The 16,752-nt window shown below is 37.1% G+C and overlaps 1 protein-coding gene across 20 annotated transcripts in view; it reads left to right on the forward strand.

Moving 5' to 3' along the window:
* Nrg4 (neuregulin 4) overlaps positions 1 to 16,752 on the forward strand; it is a 165,440-nt gene that overhangs the window by 865 nt on the left and 147,823 nt on the right. For 6 of the 20 annotated variants that reach the window (XR_013343771.1, XR_013343766.1, XR_013343783.1 and 3 more), the window contains exons 2-3: positions 2,116 to 2,173; positions 6,247 to 6,335. The gene's annotated coding sequence lies outside the window, so the exon portion shown is untranslated. Of the gene's footprint in view, positions 1 to 3; positions 279 to 931; positions 1,035 to 2,111; positions 2,174 to 6,246; positions 6,336 to 16,752 lie in introns of those variants that run through there. The other 14 variants (XR_013343770.1, XR_013343767.1, XR_013343776.1 and 11 more) reach the window with 8 other exon arrangements.

The raw sequence follows: 16,752 nt of genomic DNA on the forward strand, positions 1-16,752 counted from the left end.
GTCCTCTGAGTTTGAAGGCCACAGAGAGGACAGCACCTCTTTGTGGTTGGGGTCGTAGCAGAATGAGAGGGAGACCCCTGACTCTCAGTCTACTGTCTGGGAGAAAAACAACTGTCAGTATTCTCATTTGATGGTCTCAACTCAGGACCTCTGTAAGGCAACGTTTCTTGCTCCATCTTCATTATCCTTAAGGCTTTGAAGACATCTCCCCCTCTCATTCCCACCCTCCGCGGTGAAATTCAACTATCACAGATGCAATGTGCACCTCTGCGTGTACTGTATGTATATCAGTGCTTTATACACAAAAAGTAAGATTTTGCCCTGAGCAGGTATCCTGCCCGGATTGAGAATGCTTGTTCTAGAGCCATGATCACTAGTTAACTGGTTGGGTAAGTGGAGTCACTGAGCAATCTGGATGCAACGACAAATAGTCTCTGTAGATTAAAAAAAGAGAAGTCCTCACGCATAAATGTACAACTCTTTCTAATGTCTGCAGGTGCTGCTGTGAGCACAGTTATTTAAGCAGCTTCTGAGTTTATTGAAGCTTTTATTATTTGTAGTCTTTGTCAATTCACGTTAAAAATATAGCCATTTTTCTTATGGAGACCTGGCCTTTTACGTTAAAATACTTGAACAGATTGGAAACACTCATCTCTAGGACATAAAGTTCTAGATGGCCTTTGTTTTCATAGCTCTTCTAAAGATTTTATTTGGTTAGGCCCATTTGGCCTCCCAGGAATGCCCTTTATCTTTCTTGCTTCCTTTTCCCATCTCAGCTGTTCTAGTGAGATGATGGAAACTAGAAGACTTCCAAAACCCAAGTCAGATTTGCCCCAGGAGCTTGCATCAAAATTTTCTTAGATATAGGAATATCTAGATAGGGAGTGAGTATCTAATTTTGACAAACTTGGAGTATCAAATTCCTCTTCAGTTCTCCTTCACCTGTCAGCATTTCTTACCCAACTGGAGTACATTGTGGAATTTCAGGGGCAGGGGAACCTTGAAGGAGATATCAGTAGAAGCTGCCTCATTTGGTAAGGATTTTCCTTCACATGTTGAGAGGGAAGAAATATGGATTGGAAAGGGAAAAAATGGGAGTGGGTTAAGAATACTTAATGGAGGATTCAATGGATGGGAGATATAGTTTTCTGGCAGGTGGTGGCAACATTTCAACTGCACTTGATCTTGAAAGAGCTTTGGCATAGCTCACCCAAGTTATTACCCACTCCATGTTTTCCCCACTTAGTAGAATTCTACTTAAGATTTGAATACCTTTGATTTGAAAAGCATTCAGTTACAATGCTAATTAATTAAAGTAGAACAAGTATTTGAAACCTGTAGAGAGAAATTGGAAGACCACTTCAGCTTAACTGGAATCTTTGTATTCTAATACAATTAAAAAATTTTCAAATGAACATTTTTTTCCCTACAATGACTATCTATAAAGACCTAGAGAGATCTGCATAAAAATTACATGCTAACATATTTTACCCATGTCTTTTAAGTATGCTGTTTCTATCTCTGTTTCTCTCTGGTAATTTAAGTTCATGGAAATTGTAGGTGCAACCATTTTATGTTGTAGTGTGAAGTCAAAAATCCCCAAACATTTATAATTTGTCAGCTCTATGTCTCCCCCTGGTGGTGTGCTACTTCCATAGCACCTATCCAAAGTAAAATCTTCCTCTTTTGATAAATTCTTCAGGATGTTGAAAACCTAAATCAGAGGTGTAGAAGAGATGCCATTTGCTTTTCTCCATACTTGGCCTTCTTTGTTTTCAAATATCCTAGGATCTAACATCTGGAGGAGGATTAGCCCTTGAGGTTGATCCGTCTAGAGGAACTATGACGATTTACAGCTGGTTCCCCTTTTGCTTAGGGCACTATTTTTAAACTCACCTAGTTTTTAAGAATCAATGGGGAACACTTGTTTACAAATGATTCTGGAACCTCACCTCAAACCTAAAGCTATAAATAGTATAGGTGCTGCTTCAGTAGACTACAGGTGACTAATGAAAGGAATTTTGTTGGTTGAGCTAACCAACCAGGGTTTAGGAGCTATAGAGCAGGAATGGAAGAAATGGTTTAAGCTTTGTATGTCACTTTCTTGCCAGATAGACCTGTTCCTAAGGTGGCTGTAATTGGCATGATCTCCTATACCAAGATAACGTTTGAGGTAAGCTAGATTTTCCTTTTGTCAAAAATACTGACTTTTCAGAAATGCCAAGATCACATAAGCATAAAATTTATGTGTGTGTGCAGCTGCAAGGTTATGGGAGGGCAGATTGGAGATTATGTTGATCCTGTGAATGTCTGAAAAAGATTGATGTCAGAATTAAATTTTTTATTCTCTTGAAGTGGCTACTTGAAAAAATAGAACAAATGAATCTGATGCCACATGATTTTTTAAAGTTTGAATAATACCCAAAGTCAAATTGTTAATGTTTATGCAAATGTTAATATTTTGAAAGCTCTTCTAAATGTTGTTTAAGAAAGCTTCAATTATTCGGAATGCAGAGAGAGAAAGCCAATTTGAGTCAATGGAAAGCTTGCCGTGCAGAATATATGTAACTGTTATTTATTTTGAAATTTAAGTATGCACAGTTAACCAGAAGGGTTTTTAATTAAAATCCTTAATTAAAGTTTTTAAAGATAACTTAAATAAATGAAATTGACCTGTAATTAGCAACATCCTTGTATAAACAGTATATGTGGATACAACACAATACAGTGCACTCAGTAGGCATTCAATAAACATTAATTGTGAAGAGGTTTTCTTACAACTAGGTTAAATATACTAACACAGCATTCTCATCTTTTTTTTTAAATCTTTATTTTGTTTGTTTATTTATTTGTTTATTTTTATGTGGTGCTGAGGATTGAACCCAGTACCTCACACATGTGAGGCAAGTGCTCTACTACTGAGCCACAACCCCAGCCCCATCAGCATGCTCATCTTAAAAAAACAATACCATACAGATAGATTTCACCTTGATAACTGGCATACCAACCTTGGGACACTTAAAAGCAGTCACCTTGGACAAAGGTGGTAATTCTTATTACGTGTAGATTAAAACTATAATAAGACCACTATCTGCATTTTATTGCCAGTAATTTTTATATATCAATAATTTTCTATGATGTTGGTGACAAAATACTCCTCCCTGAAAAATCTCATGTGGGGTCTAGGTTCTAAACAATTTAGACGATTCTGTTAAATTTTAGTAATATATGTAAGTTTCAAATTATCACATTTTGCTTGTGTAAGGCCCATTTTGCTTGTTCCCAGCCCCTTGCAAATAATTTATCAGATTGTAATGATTTATCCTTTAATAAACATTATATTTCATAAGGAAATTAATTTAGAGAACTACCTCAGATACAGTTGACTTTCACTAAACATAGACTCAAATACTGAATATGTTTCCAAGTAAATTTGTAAAAGTGTAAGGTAATTCAGTACTTCAGGCATAGTTCATGTAACAATCCCTTTGGTCCTACATAGCCTACATAACCGTGATAGTAAGAGTAAAGGAACAATTTGGTTATTTCAGTGTTGTCATCCTGTGTGACCACTTAAGTTTTTATTTCTATGTCAAATACAAGAGTTAGAAAAATGCAAACTGAGGTGTAATATTTTTGGTTAACAAGTGAAAATTTTATTTCATATGTGAAATTATTTTTTAAATTAACAAACTAAAGTATCTTTAACTTTGAAATTTATTCTTTTTTAATTGTTCATATTTGCTTTAAAACTGAGTAAAAAAATAAAATAAAACTGACTGAGTCTCAAGAAAATAGGAGATGTAATGTTTCTTACTACTGGAAAAGACCAATATGTAGGCATAAGTTTTTTTCCTTTTTTCAAAAACAATAAATTATACATTTGGAACTACAATGTTTTATTTCAAATTATCATGTAAGTGGAGCTAAATAAAAGAATTTTCAAGGGACTAGGGCTGTGGCTCAGAGGTAGCTCACTTGCCTGGCAGGTGTGAGGCACTGGGTTTGATTCCCAGCACCACATATAAATACATAAATAAAATAAAGGTCTATGAACAACTTTTTTTCCCCTGGCTACTGTTATTTCATGATCATTAAAGGAAATAGTCTCATCATATCAAAGAGGGGATATTAAAAAAAGATATTAAAAACGATCTGGATGTCAAATATTCTGAGTATACCACACTAGGCCCAAAGCATCACCAAATGAATGCTATTTAATTTTTAAGTGAGTTTTATTATGTGTTTAACATAGTGTTTTATTATGTGTTTGGAATTTACATGTACTTCATGATGAAATTGTTCCTTTGACTATATAATTCATGGGCCAAAATGAAATATCAACAAATATATATTTGGGAGCACAAAAAATGATCTAATGTTCCAATTAATATAATTAGGTTACATTAAAACCTGGCAAATAACATGTCCATGTGTTTGTTATAGAATCTTAATAATTGTAGACATTTATTGAATACTTACAATATGTTTGATATTATTTTATGTGTTTTAAATCTATATTTCATAATGATCCTTTTGGGAAGGTATATTTATTATCAGTTTCATTTTATCAAATGAGAAAACTAAGGCACAGATAGATGGATTTAGTAACTTGCTCAAGATCACACAAATGAAGGAACCAAGATTCCAACGTGGGCAGTCTGATTCAGAGACCTGAAGTTCAACCCAGGGTGTCTCACTGCCTCATATGTATATATAGAGTTATACCTACATAAGTTTAAGAAATCATTATGTAGTGGGAAAGCCATTCTGGATTTAACTCATTTTGTAACCTACAGTAAGGCAATCAAGTGAATGTCTCTGATTTAGAGAAGTTCTAACTTAACTCCATGTAGAAATTCTTTTTGTTTTTTTCTTCCCCAGAGTTATAGGCATGAATTTTATTGAAGGGAAAGGAAAAGGGGACTCTCTCAAGGGAGACAGTAGGTCTCTCAGAAAAGAGAGGGACCCATATTTTTCTAGCTTTAAATTTTTATGATTATATGATTATTTTATGTAAAGAGTAAAATTTGACTTTTCACTTACTAATAGACTAAAAGTGAACCAGACAAAACCCAGCATGATTGAATTTGAAAGCAGATCAACTCTGATGTTTTGTCGTTGAAAAATACACTATTATTAAACCTATTATGTTCATTATATTACTGCATTCCAACAATTGGCTTGATATAAACATTTTTAATACTCATATACACCATTTTATATAATGAAGGTATTTGGAGCCACTGCCTTGATCTTCTTAGTGTCATATAGAATAAATGTTTTTTGGGAAAATGAGCTTTTTTAATTTTTATTTATTATTTTATTATTTTATTTATTTATTTATTTATTTTGCAGTATTAGAGATCAAACCCAAAGCCTTACATGTGCTAGGCAAATGCTCTATACTGATCTATATCCCCTACCTTTTCTAAAATTTTAATTTTTTTTGAGATGGCATCTTGCTAAATTGCTGAGGCTGGCTTCAAACTCTCATCCTCTTGCTAGTCTCTCTAGTAGCTGGGCTTACAAGCATGCACCACTGTGCTGAACTGGAAAATGAACTTTTAAGTGGAGGACAGATTATAATATATACCAAGTTCCCCCATTTTTTCTCATGAATTCTACTACTTTATTGAAATAATAATCCATGTTAAGCCTTTATGAAAATGCATGTAAAATTATTTCTCAGGGGACACAACACAAAGACTAGCATTCATAGTAAAAATATATATAATTCCTTGCCCTTTCCAAAAATCCCTACTTGTATGTTTGAAAGGACCTCCCTCCCCTCCAATAATCTTTTTAATAAAATTCTATTTCCTTTTTAACCCAACTTCTAGCCTTGTGTTTGGAAATAATAACAATAAATAGTTTTCTTGGGACCTTAAAATATAGTAAAGAGGGCTGGTGTTGTGGCTCAGAGGTAGAGCACTCGCCTAGCATGAGTGAGGAACTGGGTTCAATCCTCGGCACCACATAAAGACATTGTGTCCACCTATAACTAAAAAATATATATATATATATATATATATTTTTTTAAAAAAGATAGTAAAGAAGCAGGTAAAATTAAAATATTAACAAAGTGAAGCTTCTACTTATAAAGTCCTTTTAGGTATCACTAAGTAAAAGAAAAATTCATATGAAATTTATAAAATAGCCTACTGTCTTGTTTTTAAGCATTATTAAAATTGTTATATTTTGTATTAATTTTTTCCTTTATGGTGTCTACATTTCTTATTAAAGCAGAAGAAGTAGAGGTGAACCATAAAGAGAAAGTCAGTTTCCTTTTACTTTGCAATTTAGAAAAAATCTTTCATCCAAGAACAGAACAGGTAAGTAATTATTTATTCCTTCTTTTTAACACCTTAGGGCTGTATACGTCACCATAATTTGTTAATTATACTCTTAGATCATTGGTTTTCATTTAACTAAGAGACAATAAAGGTAGTCTCTGCAGAGTAAAAAATCTTGCAATTTGTAGTTTTACAAGCCTCAATTCTAATATTTGAGAACTCTATACGTATAGAACTATGTTCAATTGTATGTTAACTATTTATTTTAAAAAAACAGGAACAACAAAATGCTGTAAGCTTGTTAAGTCTAAGCCCAGTCTTTGTGATTTAAAAATAATATGAATAGAATTGGAGAAAGTTTCAGAGAGTAAGAGTCTGGAGAAAGCCCAAGTTGTCTGCTTAGAAAATTGAAGGCTCAGGGTGACTATAGTGCTTTTCAAGTAGATAAGATGCTATTATTCTGAGAATGGTGCTGCCCTTTTTCAATATCCATAGCAGAAAAGTAGTAGGACAAACTTAGGTTAGAAAAGTCAGATTTTGAAATTAAGAATGCTCTAAGATTGGAATTATTTATCTTGGGAAGTTGAAGAATTCCCTTTCTAGAAGATCTTCTAAGTAGTGATTGTCTGCCAAGAATAGCTTATCTATCTGCTTAAGTACCCACCATCAGACCTCCTAACCTTGTAATGCTATGGTTATTTTGAAAATCAGAGGGTGATTCAGGGCAACAGAACCTGACTTTAAGAATGTTATGGGGTGGGCACAGTGATGCACGCCTGTAATCCCAGCTGCTTTGGAGGTGAAATAGGAGGATTGCAAGTTCAAAGTCAGCCTCAACAATTTAGCAAGTCTCTAAACAACTCAGTGAGACCCTGTCTCTAATTAAAATATAAAATAGGGCTAGGGATGTGGCTTGGTGGCTGAGTGCCCTGTATTCAATCCCCCAAAAAAGAATGTTATGGAAAAGTACAAAGTTATTTTGTGAGTAGAGATACAGTCATGTATTTTATTCCATTATTGACCTTATGACTATCATTAACACATTCTATTTTTCTGGTTTGTGTCATGTTCAAGTACATATATGTTAACATTGATAGAAATTGAATTGTGGACGCTTAATGAATCACCTCTACCAAGAGTAGAGAGGAAGGTAGGATAAATTTCAAGAAGAGTATGTAGGATTGTTGAGGCCTGTTCTCAAAAATGTGGGATAAGGTGGATATTTCAGACAGTGAGAAGTAGATCAGAATGTGTTAATCTGAGAATAGCATTTGGGAGCAAGGAAAAAGCTGTTCCTCATGTTTTTCCATTGGGTCAGAGGAAAAGGACAAAACAAGGAGAAAATAGTTATATTGGAAAAGGCTCCTTGTGATATAAGGGAGAACAGATTGTCACTAGAGTGAAGTATCAAGAAATTAAAAATAAATTTATGACAGAGTTTGTCCTCAAAGAATTGACTTTCTAGTAGATATGGTTGAAGGGTAGGGTTGAGGGAGGAGGAGGAGGACCAAGAAGTTGAATTGTGTGTAGAGAAAGTGTGGCTGGGAGTGTTTAAATATGAAGATGTGAAGGTCAAAGGCAAAAGAGGCATGTGCTCAGAGGCCAAATAAAACAGAAACAAAAGAAAAAGAAGTCTTTGTGTAGGTGAGGAAGTAGAAAATTGTTAGAGGAACAGTAGGACCATTATGATCTTTCTCATAAACAAGGAAATATGTGGATGATCATTTATGTATCTAAGGACAAAGTGGAGCGGGGTGGAGAAATGGTAATTCAAGCCTGAGAAGGGCACACGCATGTGAAAAGTCTCAAGGTGATTAGCTCCCTTATTTCATAGGGCAGTATTCAGAGATACATCCTATTGGGCTTTTTATTGATTGTAGTCAGAGTTTCTAGGCTTTGAGGACATAGGAAACCTCTAGGAAGATCAGGGTAAGGGACAACACTGAAGGGGATAATGGGGCTGGGAAGAAATATAATATCCCCCTTTTTGCCATTGTTGTACAGAGCTGCAGCATTTTGTAGGAAACATGCATAATTCAAGACTATTCTTGGCAGTAAAGAGTGGAAAGTTTCCTATTGACAAGTGGTAGTAGTTTAAATGAGTTTATGAATCACTTACCAAATAACTTTGGTACTGTGACTTTTGATGAATTATTAATTTGGGGAAATTTTTATTTCATAGTTTTCATAAAAAGTTAATCTTTATTATCAAGTCATTTTTATATTACATAAAATATAGCCATTCACAATTTAGGTTTTCTAATTAGGAGTAATGATGATGGTTGACACTCATTGAGCCCTTCTTAAGTTCCAGGCATTTGCATACACAAATTCTTTGTATACTCATATATCCTTTTGAAATAGGTGTAGGTTGAGCATCCCTTATCAGGAAAGCTTTTCAGATTTTGGAGTTTTTCAGACTTTGGAATATTTATCTAGATTTACTGGTTGAGCATCCATAATTTGAAAATTCAAAACCTGAAATGCTCCAGGATCCAATATCCAAAATTTGAGTGCTGACATGACACCCAAGAAGTTTCAACTTTTGAGAATTATGGATTTTCAAATAGGAATGCTTAAAGTATTAAGCATTCCTGTACTATTAATTTTACTATTACTCTGTTCCTCCTTCTGCCTTCATATATAGATGAGGAAACTAGGCCCAGAGTCACACCTGTTATGGAGTGGGATTTGCACTCTTATTAATCCTTCTGTCTTTAGATCCCAGATGTTGGATCCTGTATACTACATACCTTTAAAAAATTATATATATATAATTATATATATATATACATATTATATATATATTATATATAATATATATATATATTATATATATTATATATATATAATTGTTTTTAGTTGTTGATGGAACTTAATTTATTTATTTATATATGGTGCCGAGAATCAAATCCAGTGCCTTATACATGCTAGGCAAGTGCTCTACCACTGAGCCACAATGCTAACCCCATACCTTTTTTAACAGGTAAAAAGATGAGTTGAGGATAGGGTTGCTTGCCAAGAATTATACTTTGAATGCTTGGTAACTTGAGCATATTTATGTTGGAACAATTTACACAAAAATGGCTTCGTGAGTTGCTACATAGAACGAGATTTATTGCTTCTATAAACATTCTATAAAAATTCAGTGATACTCAGTGATATGAAGGGCTGTTGTCTAGGGTAGGCCAGCTGCTATTATTCAAAAGAGCACATCAAGTGGTACAACCATAGTAAACTTACAAAGATCTTATCCTCAGTCTTGTGGTCCTGAAAACTCAAACTGGTCAGTAGGGTCCCAGAAAGGATAAAATTACTCCTACAACATGATGCACCTAATGCATAATGCCAGAGTACAAATTAATTAATTTACAATGAGATAAAACAGTTACATAAACCATGTACCAGGATGATCAGTATATTTTCTTCTGGGTGACCTAGATGAGAAACCAAATCAAAATCAAGATGTTTCTTAGTAAACAACAGGCACTTTGAATATGTTTTGTTTTTCTACAATCTTTATCTATTTGAGAAATTCTTCAAGGATTTCATCAATAATAGCTGCTATTGGCATGTGCCGTCAGTCTTTAACTTATAAAAATAGCCTCCACCTCTGGGCCCCACCACCAGGGGCTCTGCTGCCATAGAAACAGTTGTTAATAAACATGGGTATTTTAGAGAATATGTGGGTTCAGAATTGAAGGAAGGGAAGAATCTGTGCAAAGCAGAAGTCCCAAAGGGCACTCATTTCAGCAATAGATTCTAAATAGGATTAGTTTACTTAATTGGGGATCTCTTTACCTAAAATGTATTTCTGTAACACCACCTGAGTCCTTTCCCCTCCACTTTTGTTATAGTGTCTAAAATTTCACCAAATAGCCGTTATTTGCTTAAAACTATAAATATCTATGTGTGCCAGATAATCTTGGTAGTTTCTCTAATACCCATTCTCCATTGCTTACCTTTATTTTCATAGGGCAGCAGTGTGCCCAGAAAAAAACGCCCATACTAGTTGAAACCAGTCACGAGAATCCCATTTCCCTTTGCCAGTGATTGTGAAGGGAGAGTCTGCAGAGTTCTGGGAGGTCTTTGGCTTTCCTGACAAAAGGGCCCTTTAGTGGCTAGTATTATCCAATTTTCCCTTTCTTCATGTCTTAAATGCAAATGTGAAGCCTGGAACTGTAGCAGCCATCATGCAACCATGAAATGACAAGCATGAGGCTGCAAATGTGATTCCCACAAGGTGAGGGCTTTGAAGGAGAAAAATTGAAAGAGTCAGGGACATTGTTGAACTTCTAGACTTATAGGAAAAGGTAAGAAGAAGAAAGCTGTAGCCCTTGTTATTTGATAGCAAAACATTTGGTTAACCTGTGCCTGCTATTCCATGGATGGCTGACTTTGTGCAAATTGAGACTAATAGCATTAGAAGAAATGAGAGGAAAAATTTGGAATATTGTCAGGTGTTGGTTATCTCTTGTGACTTTGGTAGAATCCTGCAGGAGGGTGTAACTCAAATGAGTGCTCAGCATGAAAGAGAGGGTGTGGGTAAAACATAGTTTTGCTTTAGAGGCATTCTGATTTTAGCTCCTACTCTAAATTGACAATGAGCCCCATAATTTGGAATTTTGGCTATTGTTGGAATTGCCTCAAGTCTATTATAAAAGTTCAGAGTCAACAGCTAAGAGATAGCGTCTAGGCCCAAAGATCATTTGGAATATTTGAGTAGGGGCGGGTTGCGGTATTCATACAAGGAATTGATCTGAAGCAAATAAAACAGAAGTTGGATATGTTTTTGAGAGAACTGTGAAACAAAGCTAGCAATTAGTTTGATCTTTTCCTTCCTTCCTTCCTTCCTTCCTTCCCTCCTTTCTTTCTTCCTTCCTTCCTTTTTTCCGTGGTGCTGGAGATCAAACCCAGGACCTCACACATGCTAGACTAACACTCTACCACTGAACTACACCCCCAGCCCTTACGAGGTTTTATTTTAACCTTCAAGCAATTCTCATCCTTACCTCCTTAATGAAACCAATGTAAGTAGCCTACAGAAGCTGTGGAGCTGTAGGAAGGGTATCCATTTCAAAATCTATCTTAGATAAGGTTGCAGAGCTTAATGACAAGATTCTCAGACTCAGATTAGAAACTACTATATTGTGTAATCAAAGAATTTGCTTTATTGCCTTCCAGGAAGTCTGTGATTTCTGTCTAGTGAGATATGATATGGATTGTGGACCATTGACCATTGTGTGCTTCCCATTATCCCCTTTTTCTGAATGGGAATTTTTATTGAGGTATCTCTGTTCTTTCTTTTTCATCATTATTTATATGGGAAAGGAGAAATTAAGAAACAGATGATTTTTAGCTGTATAGATAGGCAGATAAATGATGTCATATTTGGGCTTGATAGACAAGACAGAAAATCACCAAAGCTAGATATAGTAACTGGATGACATAGAGTTGTCTTTCTTCAAGAGACAATGGATATATTCTGTTTCATGCTGAGATTCCAGTAAACTCAAAGTTCTGTGGAAGCTTGGCAAACGCTTTCAAATGAACATACAGGAAGAAGTATGTGTGTATATAGGTTTGAGGACTATAGCAGATAATTTTTGTTGGCCAATCTAATGCCTGTTCCTTACCTCTACCATAAAAATTTAGAAAAGTATTTGATTTTCTAACATTTCTTACTCCTACAATGGCCATATTATGCAATTCTAGCCCATAATTCTTCTGGAGGACCTCACAGAAGGCTTTCCTTTCTTTGTGGAAAAAAGGGTCAGATAGGGCTGAGGTAACCCCTTTTGCTTGCTTTGACCTTAGATGTTGTGTTAGTTTTGCTTTACTGTGACCAAAATACCTGATGAGAACAACATAGAGAAGGGAAAGTTTATTTTGGCTGATGGTTCCAGAGATTTAGTCCATGGTCGATCAAGTTCCTTGCTCTGGTGAGGCACTACATCATGGTGGAAGGGCTTGCCAGAGGGAAGCTCTTTAGTTCATGGCAGCCAGGAAGCAGAGCAGGGAGGAAGGGGCTGCAGGGAAGATGAACCCTTCCAGGGCATGCCCCCAGCGGCCTGCCTCCTTCAGTCACACCTGCCTGCCTACAGTTACCATCTCAATAGTCCATTCAAACTAGGATGAACTGATTAGGTTATAGCTCTCACAAACCAATCATTTTGCCTCCAAATATTCCTGAATTAACACAGGAGCTTTTGGGGGTATAACTCACATACAAACCATAACATTCCATCCCTGGACCCCCCAAATTCATGTCCATCTTACAATGCAAAATGCATTTAGTTTATCTCCAAGAGTTCCTTAGTCTATTCAGTTCCAACATTGCTCCAAAGTCCAAGTTCAGAGTCTCTGAGACTCAAGGCAAACTCCTGGCTATGAACCCCTATAAAATCAAAATCAAGTTACACACACACACACACACACACACACACACACACACACACACGTATGCATAAAATCAATCTCTCTCTCTCTCTCTCTCTCTCTCTCTCTCTCCCCCCCCCAATATACAGTGGCACAGAGTAAACATTCCCATTCCTAAAGGGAGGAATAGGGGCATAGAAAGAGGGATGGGACCAAAACAAGACTGAAATCAAGTCAGCAAATAAACAAGTCTTATATAATGTCAAATAAAAGTATTATAATGTCTAGGACACATGGTAGTGAGACATTCTCTCCAGAGCCTTGAGCAGCTCCAACCCTTTGGCCTGGCTGGTTGCAGCATGTATGGGTTCTCTCCCTAGCTGGCAGCTTTGCTTGGCAGACAGTCCACCTTACTGGCATCTTTTAATTCCTGAGGTCTCCATTCCAGCTTTGGCTTCATCATTACAGCTTCATGCATCATCCTCTTGGGCAGCACAGGAATTACCACCCTGATACACTTTGCTTAGCCTCCCAGACCTTTGAAATATAGAAGCCTCCCTGACCCCTTAACTCCAGCATCCTGCATTCCTGCAAAACCAGCATCACATAGATAATGCCAAGGTATGAAGACTACTCATATAATATCTGGTCCCCTTGAAGTTGCAGCAGCTTCTGAGTGCCTGTGTAACTGAACATTGTAAAACAACTTCCTAGGTCACCTGTGTGAGCAGGGTGACCCCATGATCTTTTCTCAAAGGAATTTTCCCTTCTACATCCTTGAACCTGCAATGGGTATGGTCTTTCAAATTCCTGAGATGCCCCAAAGTCATCTCTCCTATTGTCTCCACACAAAGAATTTACCATCTCTTTAGCAGCTATAATTTCTTTAACCACCACAACTTCCTTGGCCCCAGTTTTACTTGCAGTTTTCTGGTCAAAGTGCAAGTATTTAATATCCTCTGGCTCTGTTACCACCCCCCTACCCTGATTCTTAAGTAAACCTAGCTAAAAATCTGTCAGCAAAATTCATGCCACTAACTGCTGTGCTGTCTTGAAATTTTCTCCACCAGATTAAAGTCAGCCTCACACAAAGTCATGGGCAAAATGTAGGCAAGTTCTTTGCTAGAATGTAACATGAGTAGCCTCTACTCCAATTCCCAACTGAACACCCATTTTCTTCTGAAACTTTATGTACACAGTCTGCATTCCTATTGTCATTCTGGTCTTCTGAATTCCTACCAAAATAGCTGATTAACTCCACTTACAACATTCGAAGACTTCTCCAGCCTGCATCCCCAGTCTTTTTCAGATTTCTCCCCCAAACTAGTTCCAAAGACTTCTGAACCACATGGTCAGGTTTCTCACAGCAACAACCCCACTCTTGGTACCAATTTTTTGTGTTACTTTACTTTGCATCCCGTGACCAAAACACCGGATAAGAACAAATTAGAGGAAGGAAAGTTTATTTTGGCTCACGATTTAGTCTGTGGCCAACCAAGTTCCTTGCTCTGGGCCAAAGGTGAGTCAGCACATCATGGTGGAAGGGCTTGACAGAGGGAAACTCTTATGTTCATGATAGTAGCCAGGAAGCAGAGGAGGGGGTAAGGAACTGTAGGGAAGATGAACTTTTCCAGGCCTTCCCCCAATGGCCCACCTCCTTCAGTCACCCCACCTGCCTAGTTACCACATCTGTTATTCCATTCAAACTAGAATGGATTGATTTAGCTGCAGTTCTCACAATCCAATCATTTTGCCTCCAAATATTTCTGCATTAACACAGGAGCTTTTGGGGGGACCTCTCATATCCAAACCATAACAGACATGGTGCTTGAAGCTTCTGTGACCATTTTGGAACCATTAAGCAATAATCATGAGTGCAAAAAGTTAATAGGAGGATGGAGAAAAAATATTGGCAATATTGTTGACCTCAATGATTAGTAATGTTATGCTCGAATTTGGGACCTCCAAAAGACCACCAGAGACCAAGATCGATATAAGCAGCAAAGAAGTGTTTATTTCGAGCTAGCTCAGTCCTCCGTACACAGTCCTCCTGGCAACCCTGAGAGGCCCCGAGCCCAGGGTTTGCAGCAGTTTTATACACTCTTTGGGGAAGGCAGGGACTTCACATAGCATCTCTTGGTAAATCATCACACACTGCGGGAAAATCATAAAACAACTCTAAAACATGATTAGCACATTCACTGTCGGGAACAAGTTGGGTAGGGGTGACTGGTTACTACAAGAGGGGGATTCGTTTGAACTGATTGGTTTAAGCCAAGAGGGGTATACATTATCAACCACCATAAACTACTGGGAGGGGGGCTGGGTATGTGGCTCAAGTGGTAGAGCGCTCCCCTGGCATGTGTGCGGCCCGGGTTCGATCCTTAGCACCACATACAAACAAAGATGTTGTGTCTGCCAATAACTAGAAAATAAATATTAAAAAATTCTCTTTGTTTTTCTCTCTCTCTCTTTAAAAAAAAATATAGATAGATAGATAAATAAATAAATAAATAACTACTGGGAGGATCATCTGGCATCCCAAGTATTTCCCTGTCTCATGCTGATTGGTGGCTGCTAGGAGGTTGCTATGGATCCCCACCTAGCCTGACTAAGTCAGGGACACCTGGTGCAGCAGATCTCTCCTGTTATTTGTAGATAAACAACTTAGCTGTATGGGAATGTGCCTAGGAGTGCTTTGTGGGTCTTTCCAAGGAAAATGGTCACACCCCCTTCCTTGGACAGGCTTTGCTCTGAGGTACAGGCTGGTTTCTCAGTAAACCAACATTAGCAATTGCTCAAGTTTTCTTGCCTTATGAGAGAAATTAGTTCATATTTGCTTAAGGTATTGTGAACTGTGTACCTAATAGCTGATGGCATCCTAAGGGCCAGAGATGTGTGGGACAAAAATCATGTTTTAAAACAGGAAGCCAGAGGTTCATTCAGGGGCTGGGTTTGCTCTTGTAACAACATACTCTTAGGACAGCTTAGAGTTCCCATTAGAGCTACTTTAATTCCTTCTGAGGATAGCTCCCACCATGACCTAAGGACCTTGCACTCAGCTTCACCTTTTTTTTTTTTTTAATGAAGATTAACACACAAAGCAAATATTAAAACTCAGTGTAAATACCTGGACTGATATAATGTCCATTTTTGGATGATTTTTTCTTCTATTTAAATGTTTTTTTCATCTCTAAAGAAATCTTAAAGTGCTAACTTTATATAAAACAAATTGTTCAAGTAATTAAGCCAATTTTTATATAACTAAACAAGGAACTAAAAGTAAACGTTAAGTGAAACAGAAGATATACCTGGAGGAAAAAACTGACAAGTTGTACTGGACAGAGCAATAGAATGCTATTATATCATTGATACTTAACTGGTCATTCCCCCAGTGTTAAAGATTAAACACTCAAGAAATGCCAAGGCAAGCATAGAAAGCAAGTTTTATTTAAGAGAGGGACAGAGATGCAGACTTTCCCAGAGAGAAGTGGGGCCCAAAGCTGAGGTCTTATGGGAGGGGGTGGTCTTGTCTCTTATAGATCCAAGAATTCCCCTTTCACCTTCTCTTCTCCATGTACTTGCCTAAGGGCAAGAAGGAGCAGCACTGGGGGTAATGGCTTGCATTGGAAGTATGAACCCTGGAGGTTGAACAGGGAAGTGAGATGGATTTGGAGGTTAGCTGTTAGTTACCCCTTGTCTTTCCTTTGATAACCAGCCCTCATCTTCTCAACCCCCATCATTCATTCATTACCTACAGGGCCAGGCCTTCTGTCACTGCCTCAGTTTGTTGAGGAATGTGACATTTCCTGTTCCCTCAGGCCAGACAGGGCTGTGGGCACATTGCTTTTTGGCTAAGAAAGCATGTGGGGAGTCAGAACTGGGGGCTCATTTTATAGAATGATTCTCTTAACTTCACATTCTCATCTATTTGTCCCCTTACAACATTGTGGCCTTCTCATTTTGTTTGAACACATAAGCTACAGTTAGGTATCTGCTAGTTTTAGTACACAAATTCCCTTGGATTTGCTAAAATGTGTACTACAATCAATAGGTACACATGAAATCCTAAGGAAAA

Source organism: Urocitellus parryii, chromosome 6, assembly GCF_045843805.1.
Source record: "Urocitellus parryii isolate mUroPar1 chromosome 6, mUroPar1.hap1, whole genome shotgun sequence".
NCBI classification, from domain to species: domain Eukaryota; kingdom Metazoa; phylum Chordata; class Mammalia; order Rodentia; family Sciuridae; genus Urocitellus; species Urocitellus parryii.